Source organism: Protopterus annectens, chromosome 1.part0 (genome assembly GCF_019279795.1).
Source record: "Protopterus annectens isolate FY-2018-M chromosome 1.part0, PAN1.0, whole genome shotgun sequence".
Taxonomy (NCBI): Eukaryota; Metazoa; Chordata; order Ceratodontiformes; family Protopteridae; genus Protopterus; species Protopterus annectens.
Genome location: NC_056725.1, coordinates 1721988563 through 1722016150, shown reverse-complemented (window position 1 = coordinate 1722016150; position 27588 = coordinate 1721988563).

Below are 27588 nucleotides of genomic sequence, written 5' to 3'. Positions count from 1 at the left end.
TACCTTGTTCCCCATTGGCCCTGTGTGTCGTTACTTAGTATGGGAGTCACAATGCTATGGTAGCATGTGCAAAGGTCACCTGTCGATGTACTCTCAGGTCCAGTTGGTAAATCTGTGAGTCATGTGGCAATGTTACAGCGGCCTCATGTACACAGACAACCCTCTCCCCTTCCCATACAGGTACAACACATGTGAGAGATGCAACCACATAGCCAAACTGGGGGCTAAGCTCTGTTAACACAGCACTGGCATTCCCTGTCAGGTGGAGTGGGATACTACAGTGAATACAGTACCAGTTTCCCATAGACCTGCCACGACTGCAATCCAAACACAGACACACACAGGTACATTATTGTGCTCTCAGAATAGCTTCCTGCCTGAGCAGCTGACACCTGCAAAGCAGACACAGAAGCAAACGTTAAGCCAGAGCAGAGCACATGCAACACATAGCTCACAAAGCCTGTGTGCCAAACAGTCACAGGCCATACGGCTTGACAACACACCTGCTACAGTTGTATGAGGTACCTCTATCGTCACATACACTGAGGTCCTGCTCCCAGGCTGAACAAGGTGACGGTCACGCTGAGCTGCCCGTCGGGCACTATGATCCACCACATAACACAAGCATACCAGTCACTCCAAGGCATGTAGAAGTATGACTCAGTCATTGTCTGTGCCAGTGTGTATGACCTCTGACGCACCTCCCTGGACTACATGTTAGGGGACATAGAGGGGCTCTCTAAGCTTGTGGCACAGGCTGGTATGACCCTGGCCTTGAGTAGCATCTTACCCTCACCAAGAATGCTGCCAAAATATGTAGACAGGATCATCAGTTTCTGCAATTAACGTATCTTTCAGTGACATTCAAAGGGGATCCAATGCCTGTCAGTGTAGGATTACATGCTGGACAAGCCACATTGCTTTGCTTGGGACAGCTTGCACCTGTCACCCATGGGTCGTTGTATATTGGCAGAGGCTGTTGCTACACACATAGTGCCTTTGTATGCAAGGCTGACATTACATAGCCACCTACACAGGTATCACACAGGACAGGACACTAATAGCAATGCTACTCAACAGCAGCAGTGTAAACCTCAAGATGCATGCAGTGGAAACTGTCCTTAGCATGGGGTACAGCAATATCCGTGCAGTAACAGACTCCTGGTACAAGGCTCCCAGGTGCACACCATCAGTGCCAGGTCATTCCTGATACCATGCTTGTCATCCCCTACACATGCACCAAACCAGAACAGGGGGGATGTATCCAAAGGCACCTGAGATACACACACCCCCAGGTTGGTGGCACTGCACAAAGCATCAGAGCCTCTCCATGTGCAACACACAGTGGGTTAGACTGCCTTCAGGTTCATAGCCTGGCACACACCACACTTCCATACCCAGGAAACCCACTTGGCCTTCCTGACAACACTGGGAATATGACGGTCTTTACACACACCATTATATGGTTGTACTGCGACTACCCAAACATACAGTGTGAGCATTATTCTAGCTGCAAGACCCTATCTGAAGGGTTCTTATCATTCATTCCCTGCATTGCTATGGAACAACTTGTTACCACTCCCACAAGTGGTGACAACATGCTGCACCTGTTCATCACCAACATGTGGACTATATGCTCCAGACCAATCATGTATCCCTCGCTGGTGGGATGACACCATCTACAACCCACACTGTATAGTCACATACCACATGCAGCCCCTGCACAGAACACCACAGTCATACAGTTGTCTGATGCATATTCCATGTATTCACATGAGGCAGGCTTCGGACATGGGAACTGTTGCAGTTCACATGTACATATGTGTAGGTGGCACATACATACATCATGTGTGCATTGACATTACTGATATAATGTATGTCATGCAATATTGGGAACAACACCCCACACACATGGACAAACTGTGTGACAAAAATACATATGGCATTTGTAGGATACAAACCCCTACCTAAGTATGTTAGATTACTTGTGAGGGTCGCAGTAGCAGAGTGTGCTATTTGCATTACTGGGGGTATTGCTTTCTCCTGCTGTACTTATAGGGTGCTGACATCATCAGCGTTTAGACAGCGGAATATGCAGCATGTGTTGTGTAGTAATAGTTGCCAAAAGGGACATTTCATATACATATGGAATTACACACATTACTCTCCCACACACATTCACTGGACACTTGCAGGATTCAAACCCCTACTTAACTATGTTATGACACTTGTGAGAGACGCATTAGCAGAGTGCACTCTTTGCATTACTGGGGGGATTGTTTTCTCCTGCTGTACTTATAGGGTGCTGACATCATCAGCGTTTAGACAGTGGAATATGCAGCATGTGTTGTGTAGTAATAGTTGCCAAAAGGGACATTTCTCATACACATGGAATTGCACACACTACTCCCCCACACACATTCACACACACACTGGGCACTTGCAGGATTCAAACCCCTACCTAACTATGTTATGACACTTGTGAGAAACACATTAGCAGAGCGTGCTATTTGCATTACTGGGGGGATTGCTCTCTCCTGCTGTACTTATAGGGTGCTGACATCATCAGCGTTTAGACAGTGGAATATGCAGCATGTGTTGTGTAGTAATAGTTGCCAAAAGGGACATTTCTCATACACATGGAATTGCACACACTACTCCCCCACACACATTCATACACACACTGAGCACTTGCAGGATTCAAACCCCTACCTAACTATGTTATGACACTTGTTAGAGACGCAGTAGTAGAGCGCGCTATTCACATTACTGGGTATAATTTTTGCTCCTGACATATGTATAGTGTGCTGACATCATTATGGATGAAAAGGTATGTACATTTGTGACTATCCATCAGTACGGGGGAGGGCATATCTATGCATTAACTTTGCACAGGCACAATGGCCTACTGTACTGTGGAGGCAGATGCCAAATACACTGTGGATAGCCTTCTGTATTCCCTAGGGACAACAGTCAAGTATTGCACTCTACAGCCATATGTTTTCCTGTCAGATGCAAGTATCTGTTGCTCATATACTGTTTGTGGGTCTTTATTGCCATAGCCTTCCCTATCTCTATAAACAACATGTGTACTGTGGGAGATGTTTGCATATGAGTGGGATCCAGTACTTTACTTATGTCTCTGTTGTAACTTCACTGTGTGCACTGGGCAGATGTCTGTATTGTGGGAGGTTCCTGTGTTAACACATAGAAATGCCAGATATGTGTGTGCAACTGCTGAACTGTGACATGGCCTAAGTGTGTGAGCATGCCCAGTTTGCAGTTTGTATGGCTTCTTGACTGCCACGTCTCATTTATCTAAGTGTGCGAGCATGCCCAGTGTGACCTTTCCTTATGTTGGTATCTGTGGACCACCACATTTCTGCTTGTGTGTGGACACCATCTATATATCACATGTACTGTTGAGTGTTGGACATCAGGTTGTGTTCTTACTGCCCAACTGCTTTGTGTCTGAACCTAACAGGCATTATGCTGTGCCTGCAGGGTCGCCATGGGATAGTTTGCATACAGTTGTCATCATTCTTTCCTGCTGACCAAACAGTTGTATTGTCGTATAGTGTACTGGTGCAGGACTTTCACTGTGGTAGACAGTATAATCAGTTTCAATCCTATCACTGCTGTAATATTTATAGTGAGCACACCAGACTGGTTGAGGGCCAGCTGTGCAGATATGACCATGTTGCATTTTGTTCAGATATGGATAGCATAGTACATGATTGTCCGACATTGTTAATGTCTTCCACAACTTGTGTGGACAGTGACAAACAATGGCCATGTGCCCTAGTCCATTTGTAATGCTAGTCAGAGAGTGTTTGCCCTTCAACACACATTTACTGGTGTTTGCCATGACATATGTCACGGTTAGTGTGCTGTGCCTCTGTCTACCCGTGACATACAGGTGTTATCCAGGGTACACCTACCATCTCCCATCCAGTCATCATGATTCCTCTGGATGACAGTCACTGAGGGACTCCCTGGATATCCTGTAGTGGGAGTTTAGTCATGGGTGGAGTGAGCTTCTGGGTCATGGACCAATCGGTACAGCATGTCCTGTTTATGTCTGTGCTGGGGTTCAGGCCTGTCAGCTGCATAGGTCACCAGCATTCAGTGTTTACATGGTGCCAAATGTCCATTGATACCAGGTTGGTCATGGCTCTATACATCAGGCACAGTTCACCTCCAGCTAGGCAGTATGGCACTGTGTGGAGCTGCAGTTTCTTTACTCAGGCGACACATGGCATCTGTTACAGCTCTGCGATCCTCCTGGTGGGGTATTTGTGTGGTCTTTCCAGTTGCTGCAGGTGTCTGCTACGGTACATCCCTGAAGGGCCATTGTACACAATTGTGAGGCTGCTGATGGATGACTGGAGAGGCACATTGACCTACCCTAGCCAAGCTGTGCTTACCGTCATGATTAGGTGGGTATATGGCATGTTTCTGTAACCACTACAGACACATGGTTGTCACATGCAGGATATCTATCACCTTGTGTCCCCAGGTCTCTTATTGCTCCTGATGTACTTACTGGGTTAACACCTATGTGGTAATTTCTGGCCATGTACTGTGTTTCCACAGGGGTTGACTATACACTATTCTGCATTTAGCTTGTTGACATGGCTGTGGCACCACTTGTGTGTTTCTATGTGTGCCTTTTGTAGGTTGCTTGTGTCAGCTGGAGGGTCCAATATGGTGGCCAGTTTGTAGTCCTCTGCAAACCTGTTCAGACAGAGTCCATCCATGTTGGCCTGTACCTATGTGACATATATAGCATACAAGAGAGGTCCCAGGACCATGCCTTGTGGGATGCCAGTTGTACCTGGTTTGCAGTCTGCCATGGCTACAGCATGTCTGCCAGGTCAGTTCTGTCCTTGAGCTGGTTTGCAACCCATCTACTTGCATAGGGGTTTATAGTTAGGCTGGTGAGCTTATCTGTACCGCCAACTAGGGTATTGTATGGAAGGGTTTAGCATGGTCCAGATAGGCTGTGTGATCAACATTCCCCACATCAATGGGCTTGGTGCATGTTTCACATGAGTCAGACATGTGTAAGGGGCAGGATCTGCCCTATGACAGCCACACTGGGTAGGGTCCAATGTCTGTAGGTACCCAATCTCGTTATTCATGGGATCCATAATCATCCTCTCCATTACTTTGCCAACCTAGGTAGTCAGGGTTGAAGGGTGATAGTTTGCAGTATCCATTCAGGCACCCCCTTTGTGGTGTGGGACCACTGTTGCTGTACACTGCTCTTTGGGTACATATCCTGTGGTAGGACTGATAGTGCGCAGTAATGCTATTTGCTGTTGCATTCTTCTTACAGTACTTGTTGGACACAACCCAGGACACCATCTGGTACCAATGATGCTGTGTGCTGTGCTTTGTGGATGCTGGCTGTTACCTCAGCATCTGCAATGTCAGGGGGCCAGCACTCTCCTGGGATAGATATTTGGCAGTTAGGTGCTGGTGGGGAGGTTGGAAGGAATTTGTTCGGTAGGCTGTTGGCAATGTGTGTGGGTTTGGTGTATTGTTTGTGATATTAGAGTGCTGTAGAGCATATCTGTGGATTATCACCATGGTTCCTACCATCAGGTAGGACAGCTGTGTGATAATCTTTTGTGTTATGCACAATTTGTATCATCATAGGTTCATAGGTTCATACTAGGCTATCTGCCCTGGCCTTGTTTGAGCACGGACAGACTGTGTGTGGGTCTCAACACCCCTTGCAATGTGCATATTATGCCCACGTAGGGTTTACTTTCCTAGATGTGACACAGGGATGGCCCCCAGTGTACACCTACTATCTCCCATGCACTTCACTGGATTTCTCTTGTTGAGTTTGTGTGTGGAGCTCAGCCTATCATGGACTTGGATTCTGTTCCAGAGTGTCAGTAGCCTCTGGGTTATGGATCTGTCCCTCCAGCACATCCTATTAATCTATGTGTGGAGGTTCAGATATCTCACTGTGGTGTATCTGCTGGATTTGGGGTTTCTGCAGTGGAGCATGTCCATTCATTCTGGATTGGACATGGCCTTGTACATCAGGCATACATCACATCTGACTGTGCAGTATGCTTCTGAATTGGGCTGTGGTTTTTTTCAGCCAGGCTGCAGATGTCCAATGTTTGGACCCTTTATCCTGTTGGTGGGGTACATTTGGGGTCTTTCTGACTGCTGCATGTGTAAGGTAAGGTAGATCCGAACTGGGGCACTGTTGTCACATATGGGCCTGATAAGGGAAGAGTATGGGGGCACAGTGACCTCTGTAGCTCTACATGTGCATCCTTTCATATTAAGGTGGGCAATATAGCAGGTCTTCCTTGCCACCTTGGCAATGTGAGTGTCACATGACAGGTTACCGTACACTTGTGTCCCTAGGTCCATGATTACTTCTTCCATACATAATGGATTGCCACCTATGTCATACTTTGTGTGTGCCTTGTTTGGTATTTGTTGAGACATTCCTACTCTGAAGTGTCTTCAGGACGGTTGGCTGGGGTACCTGGGTTTGTGTGTGTGGTCTGTAGCAGGCTTCAAACAGGTACACAGTTTGAGACAGTGTTACTTGCTCGTAGATAGTCCATGCTGCTTCTTGCTGTGGTACCAACCTGGGGGTGTGGTTATTCTTGATAATTACTGGTAGCCACACTCCTATTGTCATGTGTTCCATGTTTTGGAGCTGTAGAGCATGGTATGAGGCATAACCTGGTAGTATTAGGGTGCTCTTCTGGGCCTTGCCCAGGTTTCTGTTACAGAACACATATTACCATTCTCCATGCTGTGGTGTGTTTGGTCTGCATGCACCTTGCAGGTTAGACTTCTGGCGTTGGGTAGCATTACGTCCAGGTTATTATCCCTTGTGCTACCTATGGTGGTGGGTTTGTGTTTCCAGACTTACCTATTCCAGGCACAGTGGGGGTGACAACAGTCTTTGCCAGTATCTACACAGTCAGGTGTGCTGGGTGCATGCCATCCCTAGCAGGTGGGGCATCATGTCTTGCTCGGCATGTCAGCCCAGGCTGTCAGCCATGTGTTCCCCCTTGCTAACAGCAATACCTCAGCCAATTATTGTACTTGATCTTGTTGTCTTCATAGTGTGGCATCATGCTTGGTGAGGGTGAGATGTCATGTTTGCATATACTAGATGGTGTTACATTGCTTAACACATGGCAATCATGCCTCAGGTGGTGCTGCAGGGCTACCTCTGTCGGATGCACATACTACACTCCCTGTACATGTTTGAGAGCAGGTTGTGTCATGTTAGGCATCCCTGTTACTATATGAGTGAGTCAGAGAGGGGTATCATTCCCAGGGTTCCTACTGAGCCAGTGTATGTGCTATGTGTTGCTCTTTGCCAAGGCCAGGGCATACTGGGCATGCCTCCTTCTGCCTACTGGGGCAGGCTCAGGTTGTTCCTCCTCCGAGTCACACTCTGCCTGTGATGGCCTTGGCAATGGTGGGGGACTGTTTGTCCCGGCCCTATGCTGGTCCCGCTGCAGCTGTTTTCACAGGATCATATTATGTAGCATAGCACATACCATGACAATTTGGGTACATGTAGTTGGTGAGTACTGCAAGGCTCCACCAGATGTGTCCAGGCACTGGAACCGTGACTTGAGCAGCCCAAACACATGCTCTATTACATTACGTGTTTGTGCATGTGCCTCATTATGGTGTTCCTGTTCAGGTGTGTGCGCGTTTCTGATGGGTGTCATCAGCCACGGCTCCAGTGCATAACCTGCATCCCCCACTAGGTGACCATGTGGGATGTCCCCATTGGCAAATGTCTGGTACAGCTGTGTCAAATGCCAGATATGGGAATCATGTTAGCTCTCAGGGCAGCCAGCACACACATTCAGTATTATGCCCAGGGCATCACACATGACCTGGCAGTTGATGGAGGGGAAGCCCTTGCAGTTAATGTAGGCCCTACCCCACTCACCGGCTGGTGCTTTGATGCGTATGTGCGTGCAGTCTATTGCACCCACTACCTCAGGGTGTTCCGCTATTTGCTGGAAGAGACGCATATTGCTGGCCAATACCTCACGGGCATTGGGGAAATATACATGCTCACCGACATGTGCTGACATGGCATCCAGGAACTGGTGCAGTACCCTGGAGGCTGATGCCTGTGATATCCCCATCATATCACCAGTTGGTCTCTGGAAGGTACCTGTTGCTAGTATTCTTAGGCCAACACATACCTTGGTTTCCACTGGGATGGGTTCCCCACTGTTGGTTCTGCGTGTGAGGCATGGCCTGCACAGCTCAACAATTTGCTGAAGGAGGTCTCTGTCCACTCTATAGCACTCCACTATCTCCAGCTCATGTAACCCCTGGTAGGTGACCCTGGGCCTGCACACTCTTCTCCGTCTCCTCACTGTGGGTTGTCTGGCAGCATTTCCATTGTCACCACCCTCAGCAAGTCTCCTATGTCTCCTTATGACAGCTATGGCAGCCCCTAGCATGTTTGATCTGAGTGCAGTTTTTTCAGTTTTCACTTCTACTAGCTTACTCCTGTCTTGCAGTGTCTCTTGAGAGAAACATACTGCAATGCTGTTTGCAATGTTTTAAGTGCTGGGCTTGTATTCTGCCTGTGTAATTGCCTGCTTCTAATTGTTTTCACCTGCTACCTCTACAAGTATTCCCTGCTAGTTTCCTACTATTTCTTCTGCTTCCTTTTCCTCTTTGTTTCCTCAGGGGGGAGCAGCGCGCATGCCAGTGAAAACACGCTCACAGTGGCTACCAGGCATAAACACATGCTTACACGGACTAGAATCTGCTTATTCGGGTTAAAACATGCACACACCAGCGCAAACAGGTTTACAGATCTTTAAACAGGCTCCTACATGCTTACTCTGCCTTACACGTGTGCACTCTGTCTTACTCGCGGCTCCCAGCGTGCACACGCGCGCATGCACGCACAGCAAGAAACTTTGGTGTTTGTCACAGTGTACACCTTCCATTTCTTGACTTTCCCATGCTTATCTGTTGACACTCCTCTTTTTCTGCTGTGTGATTGACATCTTTCACATACCACTTTGCTCCAATGAGCTTGATTTTTTCCTGACATTCCCCCTGTGATGTCACCTATCTCCTACTCTGTTACTCCCCCTTATCTAACTCTTACACTACACGGAATGTGCTCATTTGCTATGTGACAGTGTGATTCACTATCCTACCACTCATTTACATAGGATTGCCTACTAATGCTTAGTTACATGTCTTACATTCAGCTTCCCCCCTTAGCAACCACTAGACGGTGGCCATGTTGTTTTTGGTCTGCTAGTCCCTGCATTGCAAATCCATGCATTACATAAAATCCACATTTGTGGGTTTCAAACCTTTATTTTTCTGTTTTATATAGCGCAGCCCGTTTGCGCGGGGCTGCGCTGCGTTTAAACATCACCGATCTCCGAAAAAAAAATATTTATTTTATTTCATGTTTGCATCGGGTTAACATGCCAATGTCTACATATTTGGCCATTGGCATGCTGACTGCAACATTTGCACACTTTATTTGGAGCTGTCATGGCTCTGTTGTGTTATTTGTAGTAACGTACTCAGTTGTCAACTGAGTACATTTCTGCACCTAACACGACTCTTACACGGGCTGGTTTCAGCTTCGTGGATCACTAATCTACCTCATTTGCATGCCTTTTGGCTGCAAGTGGGGTGATTAGCATATCCACGCCCTGCCCGTGTAAGAGTCATTTTAGCTGTCTCTTACACGGGATTTTGGGCTGTTCCTGGATCGCGATGGCTGCATGGAGTCTTACACGACTCTTAGACTCTGTGCAAGCCATCATGAATCCTGCCCATACATATACTAGGCTGATTATACTAGTATAAAACTACCCAATGTGCTGTATAATAATTGTATAGGTGCTCTTGCATAAAAGTCTCAACCTAATGCAAAAATGTTGTGACATATATACCAAAGCAGAAAGCATAAAATAACCATATAGTATTGCACTCATAGAGGCTTTATTCCCATCCATACAAATAAAATAAAAAATATGCTTTTTTTCATTCCAGGGATGCTGGGGTTGGTCACATGAGTGGAGTCTCAAGCCCTGGAATACAACTATAGGAGGGCACTGCAGTGATGATACTATACCCTATTAATGTAAACTGTAATGTATATCACTATTGTTCTATGCAACTGAACCACCATAATAACAGGGTTTATATCATAGACCTACTATGCTCATGGTATTTCTTGCTTCTGTCTCCCTTTTGTCATAACAAATGAAAACATACCATAGTGAACATGTTGTCTATGAGCACACCCTATACCTTCTAAGGTCTATATTATATATTCGAAGTTTCAAAACGTTTAACCTCATATGTTCCACAACATATGAGCAAAGTTTGAAACATCGAAAATATAATAAAAAATAAAAAAAAAACTTACCTTAATGCTCTGAGCAGGGGAGCAAGCCCCCCTGCACCCCGACACCCCCCTTACTTAAATATACCAACTCAGAGATCGTACTTTAGTGCAAAAAAGGGAAATTTTCCCCTTCTGCGGCATACAGAGCCATTGCTTTTTACCTTCGAACTTTTTAAAGTTCGATCATATGGTGTCGATCATATGGTGTTGACCATATGACATTCGAACTTTAAAACGTAGGCATAATTAATAGGGACCCTACCTCCAATACCCATGATGTTTTCTGTTTCTGTCTCCCTAATACTGCTACAAATGACAACATACCACAGCAGATGTATTGTCTATAGACACACCCTAGACCTGCTATGCCCATAATGTTTCTTGGTTTTCTTTCTGTGATATCACTACAAATGAAAATATACCACAGTGAGCATACTGTCTATGGACACACCCTTAACCTCCTATTGCCATGATGTTTTTTGATTTTGTCTCCCTGATACCACTACAAATGAAAACATACCAAAGTGGACATGATGTCTGTGGACACATCCCAAACAGCTGCTGGGGATACTTCTAGTGAATCCCATGTATCTTCTACTAGAATCCTCCAGCACTTTCTGGTCTGTATGACTCTACATGCAGATGAATATGCACCCCTCCCCTGACCCGCACACCTCCCATCTATATGTCCCAAAAGCAAACAGAACATACAATGATGATGTGTGGCTTCCTGGGGTTGCAGAAGAGCTCAGAACCACTATAGGTCATGGATTTTATGAACCATAAACTCTGCACAGATGATGCTACTGCATATGTAAACTGAATAGGTTTATCTTGTTAAACATAAAAATGGTGCATGATCATCATAGATGCATACTGAATCAGTGTGCAGAAGACTCAGACATCACCTAAAATGCCCAGAGTAGGTATAAATGTGCCCAATACCTTCCTGACAAGCATTATACCACATGGCTAATCAATGGGTATTGTAGCATGTTGACTGAATAATAGCTCCTGAAACTAATATGGAGGACCACCACTCAGGCAATGAAACTATAATATCACATATGAACTTTGCACATCTAAACATGCACTTTCACTATACTGAGACCTCTGATGGTAGACTTGTTCATACCTGGCAGAAAAAAGATTTGTTCCATAGATGTAGTATACTGTATTCTGCACAAGCCCCAATAGTCATATTACTTGAATGAGATCATCCTGCAGAGTTGGAGACATGCACAGCAAATGAGAGATAAGCACAGCAAACACAATCTATACTCAGTAAACAACACAATCTATACTCAGTAAACAACCAATGCTCCATCTACCTTAGAATACACTCAAAGTGTGTGTGTGTGTGTGTGTGTGTGTGTGTGTGTGTGTGTGTGTGTGTGTGTGTGTGTGTATTTGTGTGTACATGTAAGCATGTATTTTTGCATGTGCACATATGCTTGCAGGTATGTGCATGTGTGTTCAAATGTAAGAATGCCTGTATGTATGAAAGTACGTGTCTAAAGCAACACATCTTGGAAATATTCAATACAGCCCTTTGACATGTGAATATGCATTGTGTGTACCTCACACCACGTACAACAGTATCTTCATTTCTATAGAAAGTAGACATGGCATGTTTCATTAATTATACAAATATCAATGTACTCTGAGTGAAGAACAGTAGTCCTAAATAGTTCATTTTGTTGTTGATGTTTTTGGTATTCAGCAAAGTTACATTCAATTCTACTTTTTTTACCTTCTATTTTTTGTCTTCAAATTTAAAGAGGTCTATAACTGATAGTTTGGGATGAAAATTAATTTATACAGCTACAAAATCAAAGGTTCTTCTGAGGTGTCTTCACCTGGCTGTGTGGCACAGATGAATGGAGCAAATTCACCAGAAAAAACAAAAAATCACCACTGCAAGCTGTAGAGTCAGGATGACTAAGTGCTTGTTACCTCTAAATAAGTCCAAAACTGCTGTTCATAAAAGCAAGAAATATTTATTATGAAATGTTGTGTTTTATAATAAATATTTCTTACTTTTATGAACAGCAGTTTTGGACTTATTTGGAGGTAACAAGCACTTAGTCAGCCTGATTCTACAGCTTGCAGTGGTGATTTTTTGTTTTTTTCTGGTGAATTCACTGTTTCTTTACCACATTTGGTATAGATTCATGGATCCTTGGCTGTGGCCCAGGTGACCAGGTTTGATTAGCGGTCCTGCCACTGGAAGAGCCAAGAAGGGAGGGGGAGCAGGAAAAGGCATGGCCCACGTGCCACTTCTGGTGGTGGAGGGAGTGTAAAGGATTTCCATGCACTCAAGGGCCTACTCTGGTGTGATTTCCATGGTGGAAGCTTTGCAATTCACTTATGTTGTAGGGGTAGGGGCATGGTTGCTTGGAGAGAATGGTCCTTGTTAAGGTTAAAGGACATCCTCCACTGACAGCCTGTTGTGTGCTTGTCCCCGATGCTTTGTCCATTGTCCATAGCAGGAGAGTAGGAGAAGAAAATAGCTAAAACCTCAGACCAATAGCTGTCTAAATACTGGTCCTTACTGGTTGAACACTGCCCCAGTATTGAGGATGAAATGGGAAAATAGGCTGAGAAGAAGCAGATGATCTTCAGACAGGTGGTGGCAAAAAGTGGAAAAAATTCTTCTGATGTTCCGATGGCTTTCCCTAACAGATTGTGCCCTTGTCCCACCCTAGCTATGCTACTGTCAGACAGTGCTTATGCTCCCCAGGGACAGACTCCAAAGCCATCACATACAAAGTATTTATGATGACTGCACATTTCAATGAATGGCAATGAATCTTCTGCCTGTGACAGCATGTCCCTAGTCACTGACTGACCACAAATCTTTGTTTTGATAGCTAGCTTCCATACAGGGTAACAGGAGGCCTTTTCTAACCAGATGTGTATTTCCAATTATTGAAAATATCTTTGAAAATGCCATCATGTCCTACTACCATACTTTCCATTTGTCCTGGATTTGACAGAATGTCCAGATTTTTGCCTCATATTTTTGGTCTGTTCCTCATAAAATTTGTGGTTTTCTGGTAAATCATTCAAGAACGAAGTCACTAAATTATGACAGATATTTGATGGGGGGTATCCTGCTGCAGCAAGTAGCATCATTGCCTCACAGCAAGAGATTGTCCAGTTCCTTTTTCAGCTGGGGTGCCTTCTGTGTGGAGTCTGCATGGCCTCCAAGTGTTGCATGGGGTTTCTTGTGGTGCTCCAGTTTCCTTCTCCTATTCCAAAGGTATGCAGTAGATGGATTGGACACATTAAATTGGCCATAGCTGTAAATGTGCATGCAGGTGTGTGTGGAATAGAAGAACAACCACAGCAGGGCTTCCCACCCAGTGGTGTCAACACTGACTCTAGATGATTGGCACCTTTGATGTGAAACTCCAACCTGATGTGCAAAAGTGAAAAAGGGGTTGTGGATGGATTTCAGTTTTGGATTTCATAGCCTTTAGGAAATGCATGCTAATGCAAAACCTGTTATTCTAACAACTTCCTGAGTTTATAAGAACAATATTTAAAATCTATCTCAGATTTTCTCTGACTGAGAACATGTGTTTTACTGTGTTAAAATATGGTAGCAAGAGTTTCAGAGTTAATTATGTAATAATTTTTTGTTAATGCAATGACTCTGTTTGTTTGTTACTACACCAATCAAGAAATGTATAAGGTAGATGCTGAAGGATAGATTCTTCCCCGAAATTAATGATTTGAGCAACAAAGTGCCACTTAAGGGCAGAGGTTTCAACAAATGATATATGCCTTTTGTCTCCTAAACCAATGAGAGGTACCTGCACTGAATCACAACTCTTGTAGTTCCCACAGACACAAGCAGCACTCATAGGCATGTCTCATCTATGCTGACTATTTGTTGGCAAGCATTAGTTCACTGTACACATTTCAACAATACCTTTTGTAAGCCATCTTCATCTATCTAAAAGCATGTTGAAAAATGTTTCATGTCTGTTAAAGGGGAGGGTTGTTTTCATCCCCTGCCATGTTTTGCAGGTTTCTTACTGCTGCCATGAGCCATTACTCCAGAACTGTCAGTAAGATGTTTTGGGGGAAGTCATCCTACAAAAATCACTGATAAAAGTCACATGTGTGCCAAATGTGGGAATTGTGGACATTACCTGGCTGGTGTGCTGATGCATTGTATATTATACTCCACGCATTGCAGAAAACCTGATAGCTGATGGAGTAGAATCCCTTACTGTTGTCCCTGTGTCCTAGATGAAGCCTTGATAGCAATGTGGGTGAAGCTGATGGCTCCCTGTACCTCAGTAAATTCAGCAATTTCATAAAATACCTCTGAAACATGTACTGTGTCTCTCATTGACTGCTGGAAGATCCTTGTAGCCAGTATTCTTAATTCCATACATACATTTTTGTCCACAGGACTGGGTACTGCATACATCTCATAAGCCTGTATGACACGGTAATACATCTCTACCAGCTCCTGCATGATGTCTCTGTCCAAATGATAGAGGTCCAATATTTCACTCTCATGGAGGTGATGAAATATCAGGTGTAGTCAAATCTCTCTGTAACATGCCAGGCAACAATGTACATCTTCTTGTCTAATATCTAAAGGGATAGGCATGCATGTACATTTGAGGAAAATTTGTTGCTGGCTTTAATATTGTTATCATGATGTCTGACTCTGTTTGTCAGGTTTATGATATTCAGCTACAATGGCAGTCACACCTCAGTTTTTATATATTTCTGAATCATTCGACCATATCATTTACCCTCATTTGCATTTACAATCAACCTCATTATAATAATATTGCTCATTTCCATCTCATTATATACTCATCTGCATACCATGCTGGCTACAATATGCAGAGAGAGAATTGTAATACACATTTCCCTGAATCACCCTCACTCTGGCTGCCACTTCTGATTATGTAATTTTGCCTTTGACGTTGCGATATTTGTTTCTAAATCCCAGAGATTTTTTTCAGTATAGTCAGATGATGATTATTGCTTTTTAACTTGCATATGACTAAACAATGGCAAATCATTTGCATGGTCTTTGTCCGTCAGCTGCTGATTTTCAACTCTTTTTGGCAGTTCTTGTTTGTGCAATAGTTTCATGATGTTGTGTTTATTTCTCTCTGCTCTCCCTAGTTGTTATTTATAGATTGTGTCTTGAAGAGTAGCTTGTTTTTAGTGCAGCAAGCATGGAGATAGGTAATCAAAATATACAGTGGGGGGAGTCTTTTATCCCGTAATGTAATTCTGGCATGCAAGTTGATTCTTCTTATGGTCTACATTTTAAGAAGCAAATAATGACTAAACTCTTAATGCTCTATACACTTTAAACTTTATTGCTGTTCAAAATAAAAAGTTCACAAGGACCAATCTATAGAGAGAAAAATAGAAGAAATGGGGGATAATGAGCAGGAGAAAGTATAATGCCATTAGCTGGAATAAGTCCTGTTCCATTTCTAAATTAATACAACATGCATTAAGCATCTTTAAGTGTCATATACATAGGTTCCATACTTTTTTTAACTGGAAAAAAAACAGAGCTTTAGTTCATACTGGCCATTTCCACAGAAAGAAATTGAAAGCTACACTTTAACATACACAGAATAGCAAATCAAAGCATATTGTTTTGATGGGTGACTACATGATTTTAAGTTCCTGGTACAAGCCTTCCTATGAGTTGTAATTGTGAGTTATTATTTTATTCTATTTTATCTTATTTGTGTAACTGGATAAAACGCAGTAAACATAAATTCCTAATGTTTGGGTCTTTTTATGTCACTAGTTCAAAATCGTAGAGTAGACATATAGATAATGAGCGAGTCAAACCACCAGACAACATTAATCTTCTGTGCAAAACTCGTAGACGAGGAGAGTATGTGGTTACTTTTTATGAACTGAGCAAAAGAGAGAGAAAGTAAAGAAAATAAGGGAGAATATATGTAGGACATATACTATACATATGAGCTGATATGTTTCCTGGCCAGAGAGCCAGAATTCTGAATTAAGTGCATTCAGATAATGTAAGTTTCCAACAGTAAGACATGACTATTTTTGTACATTTCTGATAGCTGATGAGGAGAAAAGGAAGCGCTATGAAAGTATGTCCAGTAAAAAAGTTTCCCTACAAAGATATGAGAATTAGTACATGGAAGCAGGCCTGACATATATGTGACAGTGAAGGCAGTGCTGCATAACTGTGTAGTGAGCATTAGTTTCATAGTGTGCAAATTGATAAATTGTACACTCAGCAATGAAGAACCAGGGAAAATGCCCTTTTCCTGAAGTAGATCAGTTTCTGAGTTCATTATATAAAGAAGGGGAATATGGGATTTGCTTTCTGAAAAAAAAGTGTCTTGATAGATTTGTTGAAAGCTGGTTTGAACTGCTTTTGTTGTATAAAATGTCATTTGAACAGGAGATGGTTCAGTATTACTAATGTGTCACTAAGGACAGATGTATGCAAAGACAAAACATAAGAGGTTTTAGTTAATGGCCAGCTAAGGGACAAGTGGGGTTTAACAAAATAACGGTTTGGGGTTGGGGAAATATTTATTTATTTGTATTTGTTTACTGGGATAGTGTACAGATATTGATCAGTACTACCAATACAGGCAAATTAATTCAATATTGACCAATTTTAGCTTCAGCCTGATTGAAATACAAAACATTTCACAAACAAAAAAATACAGAAATGTAAGCAATGACAGAGTAGTTCAGACTAATTACCTAGAAAAAAATGTGTATATGCATTAGTTTCTAAAGTAGGTCAATCTTCAGTGAATCTTGAAAGAGGAGAAGAGACTCAAAAGGGAGATAGGTTAGGTAATATGTCTTGTGTTGAAGCAGGAGCATTTGGCTTAGGTGAATATGTGCTGTTTGAGATGCATTATGAATATGAAATAAGTATTGATTTTCTTAATGTCGATGGGGAGATCTTGCCAAAGAGTAGGTGCCTGAGAGGAGAAAGCATGAGTAGTGCTGTGGAGTTTGGTTCTAGGGGTAATGGGAGTTGGCGTGGCATGTGTGTAGTGTCTCAGGTTGTATGAGGAGGTTTCTTCATGAAGTCTATCAGCATGGGGGAGTAAATGTGTGGATTTGGAGTAGTTTGTATAGTTTGAATACTAAACGTAGGTTGCATCTTTGTTTAATGGGTAGCCATTGGCTTTTTCTTGGGTGATACAGTAATGCCCACAGAGAGGTGAGTTTGTAATGAATTATCAGATGCTGTTAGAGATAGTCTGGAGTGTGGCAATGTTTTTTCTTAGAAGCAGTGGCTAAAATTAGGAGTCCATATTCGACTTGAGAAAGGAGAACTCCTTTGGCAATGGCTGCTCTAGCTGGTTGGGATAAAAAAGAGGAGATTTTTTTGGCACAGAAGAGGAGGGAGTTTATTTTTGCTCTTACATTGTCTACATGGAAATGGAAGTCTAGGGACCAATCAAGCCATAGTCCTAGCTATTTGAAAGTGGAGGTTGCCTCTGTGGAATGGTTGTGTAGGAGGTTAAAGAGTTAGGTATTTTCTGAAAAGCATAGTTTTGGTCGTGGTGGAGCTGAGAATTAGTTTATGGTTTATTCAAATAAAAAAAAAAATACATTGATCCAAAAAGAATGAACAATCAAAAGAATGAAAACAAAAATAAAAATCGATATTTTTTCAGGGGAGGGAAAGCCCCCCCCCATATCCCCATTTGTGCAGCTGCACCCCTTCACCCCTGCTAATTATATATATAGTACCAGCTTCCAAGCATTTGACTAAATCACCCTTACCCGTATATATATATGTATATATATATATATATATATATATATATATATATATATATATACACATATATATATATATTTATTCAAAAAAGACATGTGGAACACAATTTATTCTGATGTGAACACAATCTATTTTTAAAGAGATTAAAGAAGGAATGAATTATATAATTATATGCACTGTTTAAAGTGTGACAGTGTTAGATTTGCATAAGTTAATATGAAGGCTCTCTTTTTAAAACATAGTACATGAATAAATTTCCATTTGAACTCGCAGCAAGAGGTAATGCAGTATATTAAGGTTTTAAAATGGCAACACCCACAAAAAGCAATGATAAATAAGAAAGAGATTCTTTCTCTGACCTTCTGACAGATTATACAACTGTAACTCCTCATCTTGAATGCATTATTTCAAAAATCGGCCAGTTTTAGTTTCAAATGATGGCCTAAAGCAAGTTTTACGTAACTGTCTCAACTTTTCATACAAAATGCTAGAGGTCTAAAAGACATGCTTGCAAGCTGTATGTTTACTGAGAAAGTTATTAGAACAGACCATAGGTAAGGGAATGTTTCCTTTGGCATCTGAAAAGTATGTAGAAAGTTATGAGTAAATCATTAGAATTTATTATAACATCAGTGCTTGCATCATGATACACTTGTAAAAGTGTTGGCTTTGTAAATGTTGCTTTGAGTGCTCCCCTACTCCCAGTCTAAATTGTTTCTTTAGATTAAACTGCTCATGTGTAAAATGTACAGCAGTATTATTTTAAAATATAATGAGCAAAATGTAAATCATTTACAAAAATGAAAAAAAGTGTTTTTATAGGTATGCAAGCCACCTTTTACTCTACCTCATCTACCCTTACATACATATACTAATTCCATCATTACACTGATGCCTAGGAGAAGGAGCAACATTTACTTTAAGGTGCACTTTTTGTTCTGCTCTTCATCCCTGTCAGTGGAGTGCCACAACACAGACACACTATAAGGAAGTAGGAAAAATTCCCAGTGTTAAGAACCCAAAGCAAACAAAATCAGAGAAAAATGCACAATCAGAAGATCTCAAATACCTGCCTTACAAGAACTTAAGGTGGAAACCATTTTGTGAGCATGTCCAAGAACTGTCCAGCATGGTTGACAAATGAAGTAAAGTGTGAAATTAAGAACTCAGGAACACACTACAGATGTTCCTTCCAAAAGTTAAACCAGCACTCTGTCAACGCCAACACTGTACTCATTTATTTTACTGAAGTTCTTGATGGTACACTGGTTTATCTCACAGCAAGCACACTCATGATCAACAAAAACATGTACACTCAGAGGCAGTTTACACTGACAGATGGGGAACACAGATGAAAATCAAAATGGGGAATCAAAGTGCTGTGAGACAGCAATTTTAATCATCATAACGCCACACTACCATTTCTCTCTAATTGTATCTGCACACAGACAAAGATACAGGTACAATTATAGCTACAGAGATATAAATACTTCTGTGTAGTATAGATATAGATTCAGATATAAAAGTGAAGTTACATTTGTCACAGGTTTGTTTTGTGAAAACTGGGAATTCACTGCCCATTTGATCAAATTTATTTCTCATCAATGTCTGTTAACTGTATTTGTTTTTTTTTTTTTAATGTCCAGAATCATTGAACAGTATGAAAGGAAAATTTTAAATTTTCTCCACTCTTATGCAATCTCAAAGTTGATATATTTAATGTAGTGGAGTGTGAGAGAAGCAGGGAGCTTGACCCTGTAGAATAAAAGTTGTTTTTCTGTCGGCTGTTTGATGTTGTCAGCCAGTAAAAGGTGACTTGATATAATGAATGTTTGAGGAGCACAACTATAATCAGATTTAGATATATAGTTATAGATGCAGATTTTGATATAAATAGAGACATAGTTTCCAAAAGAAACAGGAAGAGATGGGCATGGCCAATATGGCAAGCAGGTAGCAGCAGAAGAATTTTGCTCTTCTTCTCTTAAAAAAATCTGACAGGATTTAATCATCAACTTCTGTTAAATAAAATTAAGAATTCAATACACAGGAGGTTCAGATTCAAAAGTTTACTAGTGTACACCAGGAGGCAAAAAACGTACAAGAACAGAATTTTGTCTGACATGAAACAGGAAGCACACAATTTTATATAGGTTTAACATTCAAGCTATGCCCACCTTACTGACGTGATATGTCACAGGGCATCTACATCACTTTAGCTTACAAGCCTTCATTCATTAAATCTGCTGATGCTGTATATTTAAAAAAAACTTTTCCTCTAGATACAATACGGCCTTGCTATCCAGCTGGTCAGTCATAATGTCTTTCTGTAAAGTTACTTGTTCAAGGTTTCATATCAGTTCGAATACAATAGCAGCTTCAGTCTTTTAATGCATGTCTTTGTTCTCTGTTACACTTTCTCACACAGCTGCGTGCTATCTTAGTAACACATATACAAGGCCAGATCATTCCAACAGGAAAGAGCAGAAGATTTCATTATTTCACACATTTAATTTCCTGACCCAGCAGATAATCACTTGTGAAAAGCATAAACATTAAAACTTGCTAAGCTAGCATTCTGCCAGGGTCAGAGATCAGCTTTGCTTCAAGCCACACTGCAGTTTCAAAACTACTTACATTTGCACATGAATTAATTGTACTGTTATATGATTAATAGAATAAAATGCATTATATACTACTTTGCTTTTAAACTAGTATTTCTCATATATTTAAATACACATTTTTCTAACATTTTCCTCCCTATTAATACTTTTTATTCTATTTTGAAGTATGCATAGTGTCATTTCATCTCCTAGCCTTTTCCACTCAGGATTTTCAGCTAGGTGAGTCATTCAATCTATACTTCAGAAAAAGAGCCATCTGAGATCAATCTTTCAATCTCAATATCCTGGTAAAAAGTTTCAGTAACAGATACATCAATAAAATCTTTGATTAATCTTTTCATGCAGGGGATTCCACAACAAACACATGCTCCTATTAGGAGTATACCCACACAAATGGCAATCAGAATATTCATTAGGATGGAACCCCACCCCCCAAATAGATTCTGGAAGAAGTCCGTCAGTGGGTTTGGGCCTGGTTCAGTCATGGCTGATACTTGCTGAATTACCTCTAGGTGGTTATTAATCTCATGACGATTGTCAGAAATATAAACACAGCATTCTTCTTTGATAAGCGCACACGTACCACCTCTCGCCGCTAGGGTGAAGTCAATAGCCATCCGATTTTGTAGCACAACAGTTCTCATTGCATTCAGTTCATCAGTCACCAGTTCTAGGGTGGAAAAAGTTGCATTACTCATTACTTCGAGAAGTTTCAACAACTTCCTCAGCTCCCAGATCGATTTGACTGCTCCATAGGCTGGGAATATTCCTGCCCAGGATATAACACTGTCACTCAAGTCCATATGAGTCAATTCGCTTTTGTCTTTTACTGAATTATGGTCTTTCCAACCAGCTTCGATCGTTCAAACTGGATTCACAGGTTTCTTAACTGGACCTTCGGAGTTTCGAGCTGTTTCTCTTACGTTTCGTATTTTACCCAAAGGTAATTCTGCAGTATGTCTTATTGCCGGAACCAAGTAACCCAAAAAACAACTGCCGGACCAATTCTCAGGTAACCATTTATATGCCTTTTTCCCACAAATAAAATAACAGTTTTCTACTTTAGTACTAATGCGCATCAGCCCTGCATGAAACATTTTCTGATCTATAACTGACAATTGTTTAAACAAAACTGGATTTTTTTGAATGTCACTCATAGTTGTTTTCAATGAGTTTAAATACGAGTCATAATTAGTATTGCAAAAAGTATTGCTATTCTTAATATAACATCGGTAAGATATGGTTATATTACAATTGCTCCAGCCCACCTGGAGGGTGTCATTTTTGAAAAAACATACAATTCCTTTTTGTGTGACAGGTAAAAATAAAGCTATTTTGTCCTGTGATCTCACAGTTCCTGTGTCAAAAAGTAAATTCTCCCAAGTCTCATTTATCCCCAAAGGGACAGCGGACATTATCAGTCCTCCATATGCTGTCGGTATAGCTGTACAAACCCAGCAATTTGAAATGTTCATAGTCTCTGCATATACACGTTTCATGGCTAGGTATGTGTTAAAATTTGGATGCCAGTCTATAGACGTTTCATCACGCCTTCCCACTTTCACTTGTGTAGTTGTGTGTAGGATAAACCACAGCAAGAGGAAAATTGTCACAATTACATTTAATAAATGTACACTCAACAAAATGATTATGCAACATCTCTGGGGTTGATCTAAACTTCTATTCGCTTTGTTTTTGGCCATCTCGGTCTGGTTGTATATCAGTCACAAAGTTTTTATCAAGTTGAAAGTTCTTTACCGGTTTACAATGCATCAAATGAACCCAGGACGTCTTCTCGGCCACTCTAACTGCAGTAGGCATTGCCAACAGAACCTGGTACGGTCCCTCCCACTTTGGACTTGCCCAATTCTTCCTTTTCGTCACTTTCAGCCAGATCCATGACCCCGGGGCCAAGACTGCTTCCACCGGTCTGGTCTGTTCCTTATCTGAAAAAGAGTTAAACTGCAAAACAGATTTATTTGTTAACAGTTTCCTCATATAACTAGCTAATGAACTGTCAGCCTCTTGCTCTGCAGGCATGAGAGCTTTCCACTGAGGTACATAATATGCTCTCCCAAAAAACATTTCAAAGGGAGTCAAACCCTTTACATTTGGAACCGTTCTCATACTCAGCAGTGCTAAAGGCAGACAGTATATCCAGTTCTTCTGGGTTTCCTCAACTAGTTTCCTTAACTTATTTTTCAGGGTACCATTGTACCTTTCCACCAGTCCTGCTGATTGTGGGTGGTAAGCACAATGGTTCTTTAAGGAGATACCAAAAAATCTCCCAAGATGGTGAATCGTCTGATTTACAAAATGTGTGCCATTGTCACTATAAATCCTTTCCGGAATGCCAAAACTAGGGATTACTTCTTTTATCAGGGCTTTTTCCACTGTTGCTGCATCCGGGTTTTTAGTTGGAAAAGCTTCTACCCATTTAGAAAACATGTCTACAATAACTAAACAAAACTTTTTCCCTTCACAATTATTCAATTTTATGAAATCCATACAAATAGTATGGAACGGATATGGTGGTATAGGAAAGCTTCCTTGCTTGGTTTTAAATGCTCCTTGTGCATGATGCTTGTTACAAGTATGACAAGCTGCACAAAATTTTTTTGTGTAATTTGTGTATCCATATGTTTGGAATATTCGATTTACTAACTGTACCATCCCCCCTGTTGAGACATGGCACTGCCCATGGCTCAACAAAGCTGCATATCTAAATAAATTAGACGGCAATATCGGTTTTCTTTCTTTGGAAATGTACAGTCCATTCTCAAAATTGCACCTCGTTTTACCCATTTTGTTTTTCTGCTTTTGTAGTAAGCGTCTGCATTGTTTTAACATGTCTAAATCTAAAATCTCAGAGGGTTGTAATTCCTCATTTAGAAGTAAAGTTTCTGAGTCTGAGGCTGCTTGCTTTGCAGCTGCATCAGCTCGTGCATTGCCTTTTGAAATCTTATCCTGTTGTTTTGTATGAGCTACACATTTACAAATAGCTACTTTGGTAGGTAACTGAATAGATTCTAATAACTCCAAAATAAATTGCGCATGATTAATAGGTTTTCCACTAGATGTTATCATTCCTCTATTTTTCCATTGTTATGCAAATACATGTACTGTAGAAAAAGCATACTGACTATCAGTATATATGTTCACACTCTTGTTTTTTGCTAAAGTACATGCCCTTGTCAAAGCTATCAATTCTGCTGCTTGTGCAGATAAGTTGTGTGGTAAGGATTGAGCTTCTAAAATTTCAGTGTCTGTAACTACTGCGTACCCCACCAGATTCTTCCCTTTAGGACCCCTTCTGCATGAGTCGTCCACGTAATATGTCACCTCAGCATTATCCAAGGGCATATCTGTAAGATCTTGTCTAGGTAAAGCTAACTGTTCAATTTCCTGCAGGCAGCTGTGCGGTGTGCCCTCCGCAGGAGTTGGAAATAATGTTGATGGATTCAATGTCATACATCGTTCAATTGTCATATGAGGCTGGCTCAGCAGTATAGTCATACATGAAAGATGTCTAGCAGGAAAAAGGTATGCCACTTTCTCTTGCAGTAAAATTATTGCAACTGCATGAGGCACTCTCAATGTGAGAGGGTGGAATAACACCACTGAGGCCGAAGCCTGTACTGCCATTGCGGCTGCAACTACTGCTTGTACACAGTGAGGCAAAGATCGTGCCACTGGGTCTAACTGTGATGAATAGTAGACTATGGGGCGTTGCTTGTCCCCATGTTGTTGCGTCAGTACTGACGTCATATATCCTTGCTTACAATCTACGGTCTGAAAGAACCATTTGTGATAATTTGGAAGTCCTAAAACTAATGAAGAAGCTATCAACTGCTTCAACCTGCAGAAAGCCGTTTCTGCTTCGGGTGTCCATTGTAAGATATCTTGTGCTGCCATTGGTGTCTTATATATCAAATCAGTCAGTGGAGCAGATTCCAAAGCATAATTTGGTATCCAGCTCCGACAAAAATTAGTTGTACCTAAGAAAGACATAATTTCTTTCTTGGTGCGTTTGCAGGTGCTTGCAAAATTGCTGGTTTTCTTTCCTCCTCTAGTATTCTACCTTCATTGGATATTACATATCCTAGGTATCTAACTTGTTTTCTCCAAAGTTGTAACTTACTTTTGTTTACTTTGTGTCCTTGTGTTGCCAAAAATTTCAATAATGCTACAGTATCCTCCCTGCACTGTTGCTGGGTGGGGGCTGCTAGCAAAATGTCATCTACGTAAAGTAGAATTTGACTGCCTCCCGGTGGGGTAAACCCTGCCAGGTTGCTAGCCATTTCTTGTGCAAATATTGTTGGGCTCTCACAATATCCCTGTGGTAGTCGAGTATCATTATACCTTTTTCCCTGAAATGTAAATGCAAACCAATATTGACTATCAGGATGTATAGGTATTGAAAAGAAAGCATTGCTAATATCTACCACAGAGAAATACTTCTGTTGTGGTTCTAAATCGTTTAACAAGGTATGTGGGTCTGGCACCATAGGTGCTCTAGGTATTACTGCATTATTTACAGCTTGTAAATCTTGTACCATCCGCCATTCCCGTTTGCTTTTAACAGGAAATATGGGTGTATTACATGGTGAATCAGGAGATTCTACCAGTACTCCTTCTTTGAGTAATGCTGCTATTATAGGCTTAATTCCTATTTCTGCATCCTTTCTCAAAGGGTATTGTCTTTTCTGTGGTCTAAAAGCTGACTTTGGGGTAATTGTAACTGGTCCTGCTGTTCGAATAAGTCCTACATCTGACTTGCCTGTTGACCAAAGAGTTGTTGGAATTTCACATAAGGCCTTTTCTTCTTCTTCTAATAAAAATGCTAATCAGCTGTCCTCGCTAGATTGCAAGTGTACAGCTGGATGTGTCTGTGTTAACCATTTCAGTTTTTGCTTTTGTATCCCTTGTTCTGGTAGTTCTAAATCAGTTTGTTTCTCCCATCTGGTTACTTTTTTCTCCTAAATCTGCCCATTTGACACTTTTGTTCTTTGTCAAGCTGACATGTGGTAGCTGATTTGATCTATACAATGCAAGGAATTCTTGAGGTAATGAACAGCTAACTACACTGTTCCCCTCAGTATCCCAGTACAAAGTACGCAAAACCAATCTAGTTGCACGATTCTTGAATAATTCTTGCTCATATTCTCTATCAGGTCCTGGTGTAGTACAGTAGTATAGAGTACAGTGTAACAAATGCTGTCGATCAGTGTCAAGGGAGGGGGCTTTACTGATGGCTACGTTCATCAGTTCCTCGGTTACTGCCCCTGGACCAGTCGTGACTAGGTCCTGACTGTACCAGTAAAAAGTTTCACCCTCCGGTCGCACTACAAAGGTATCCATTTGTCTCTGTGCCTCCATACCTTGTACAGTTGGAACTACTGCTATGCCAAATATCTGCATAAGGTCCCTGCCCAATAGGTTTACTGGACACTTTGCAGAAACAACAATTTTACTTCTCTGGGTCATACCTGAAACAGGGTCAGTTATTGCTATATCATGGGAAAGCGGTTCCCTGTATAGCTGTCCATTTGCGGCTTTTACTAGGATGTAATCAGGTGATTCTGAATGTTCTGGTAACTTGGAGGGGTGTATCAAAGTTTGTGACGCTCCTGAGTCACACAGCAATTTTACCTCCCTTCCCTCTACCAGAAGTGTAACTTCCGGTTTCGTATCTGCCAAGTAGAGCTCTAAGCTCAATAATGCTAAGTCCAAAATTTCACTTTCTTCATCCTCCATATCTACTTGCACTTCCTCAACTCCCTCTATCACATTTACATTTGCTTTTTGTTTATTAACTTTTCCTGATGATTTCTGACTTTCACATGATGTATCCTCACTATCATATAGTCCGTCCTCATCTCCCTTATCTTCTGTGATTACCTTTTTGTTTTGCCTACAATCCTTTGCTAGATGTCCTTTTTTCCCGCACTTGAAGCATTCACCTCTCTTTTTCCTTTCTTCAAAATCTTCTGATCATTTATCAGACTGTTTGTTTCTCTGGGCATTCTTCTTGCCCTTTTTACCTGACTGTAATACAAATACTTCAGCTCCATCTTCAGCAGTGAAGACTTGCGCCTTCTTTTTCTTTTTACTATTAAAATGTCTCTCAGCATGCCTAGCGTATTCAAGTAAGGCTTGTAGCCTCCCTGTTCGATGGTCTATCATATGCGTCGTAAAGAAGCTACTAATGGGTGCAATGCAACCTTTCAAAAATGCATTTTTTAATTGTTGTTCATACGGGGAATCATTTGTTTGGTTCTCAGGAACCGACATACCGCTATGATTATTAAAACATTCTAATAATCTAGCATAATATCCATCTATTGTCTCATTTTCCTGTTGTATGCATTGATTAATGCAAGTCCAGTCTGCTCTGGGTTTCCATTTCTCAGAGATTCGGTCTGTCAGACCTTTCACTCTGTTGTCTAACTCTGCGTCACTATGTGGGAGTGGTCTAAGCTCTGCATTACGAGGATTCCAGGTGCCACAAATCATGTGCCAATCTGGACCTATAATTTGTCTTACTACTTTTTCTACTTCTTCCCCATTCAAGTGGTAACTCAACCTCATGCCTTGTAAATCTTCTAAAAATTTCGTAAAATTAACTTTCGGATGGGGGATTCCCTCAGTAGCCTTTCGGATGTCTTCTGGTGTCCATGGTCTATATAATAAGAGTGTTGGGTCCTGCCCTTCCTGTCCTGCCTGAGGATTTGGAACTTCTATAAGTGGGCATATTT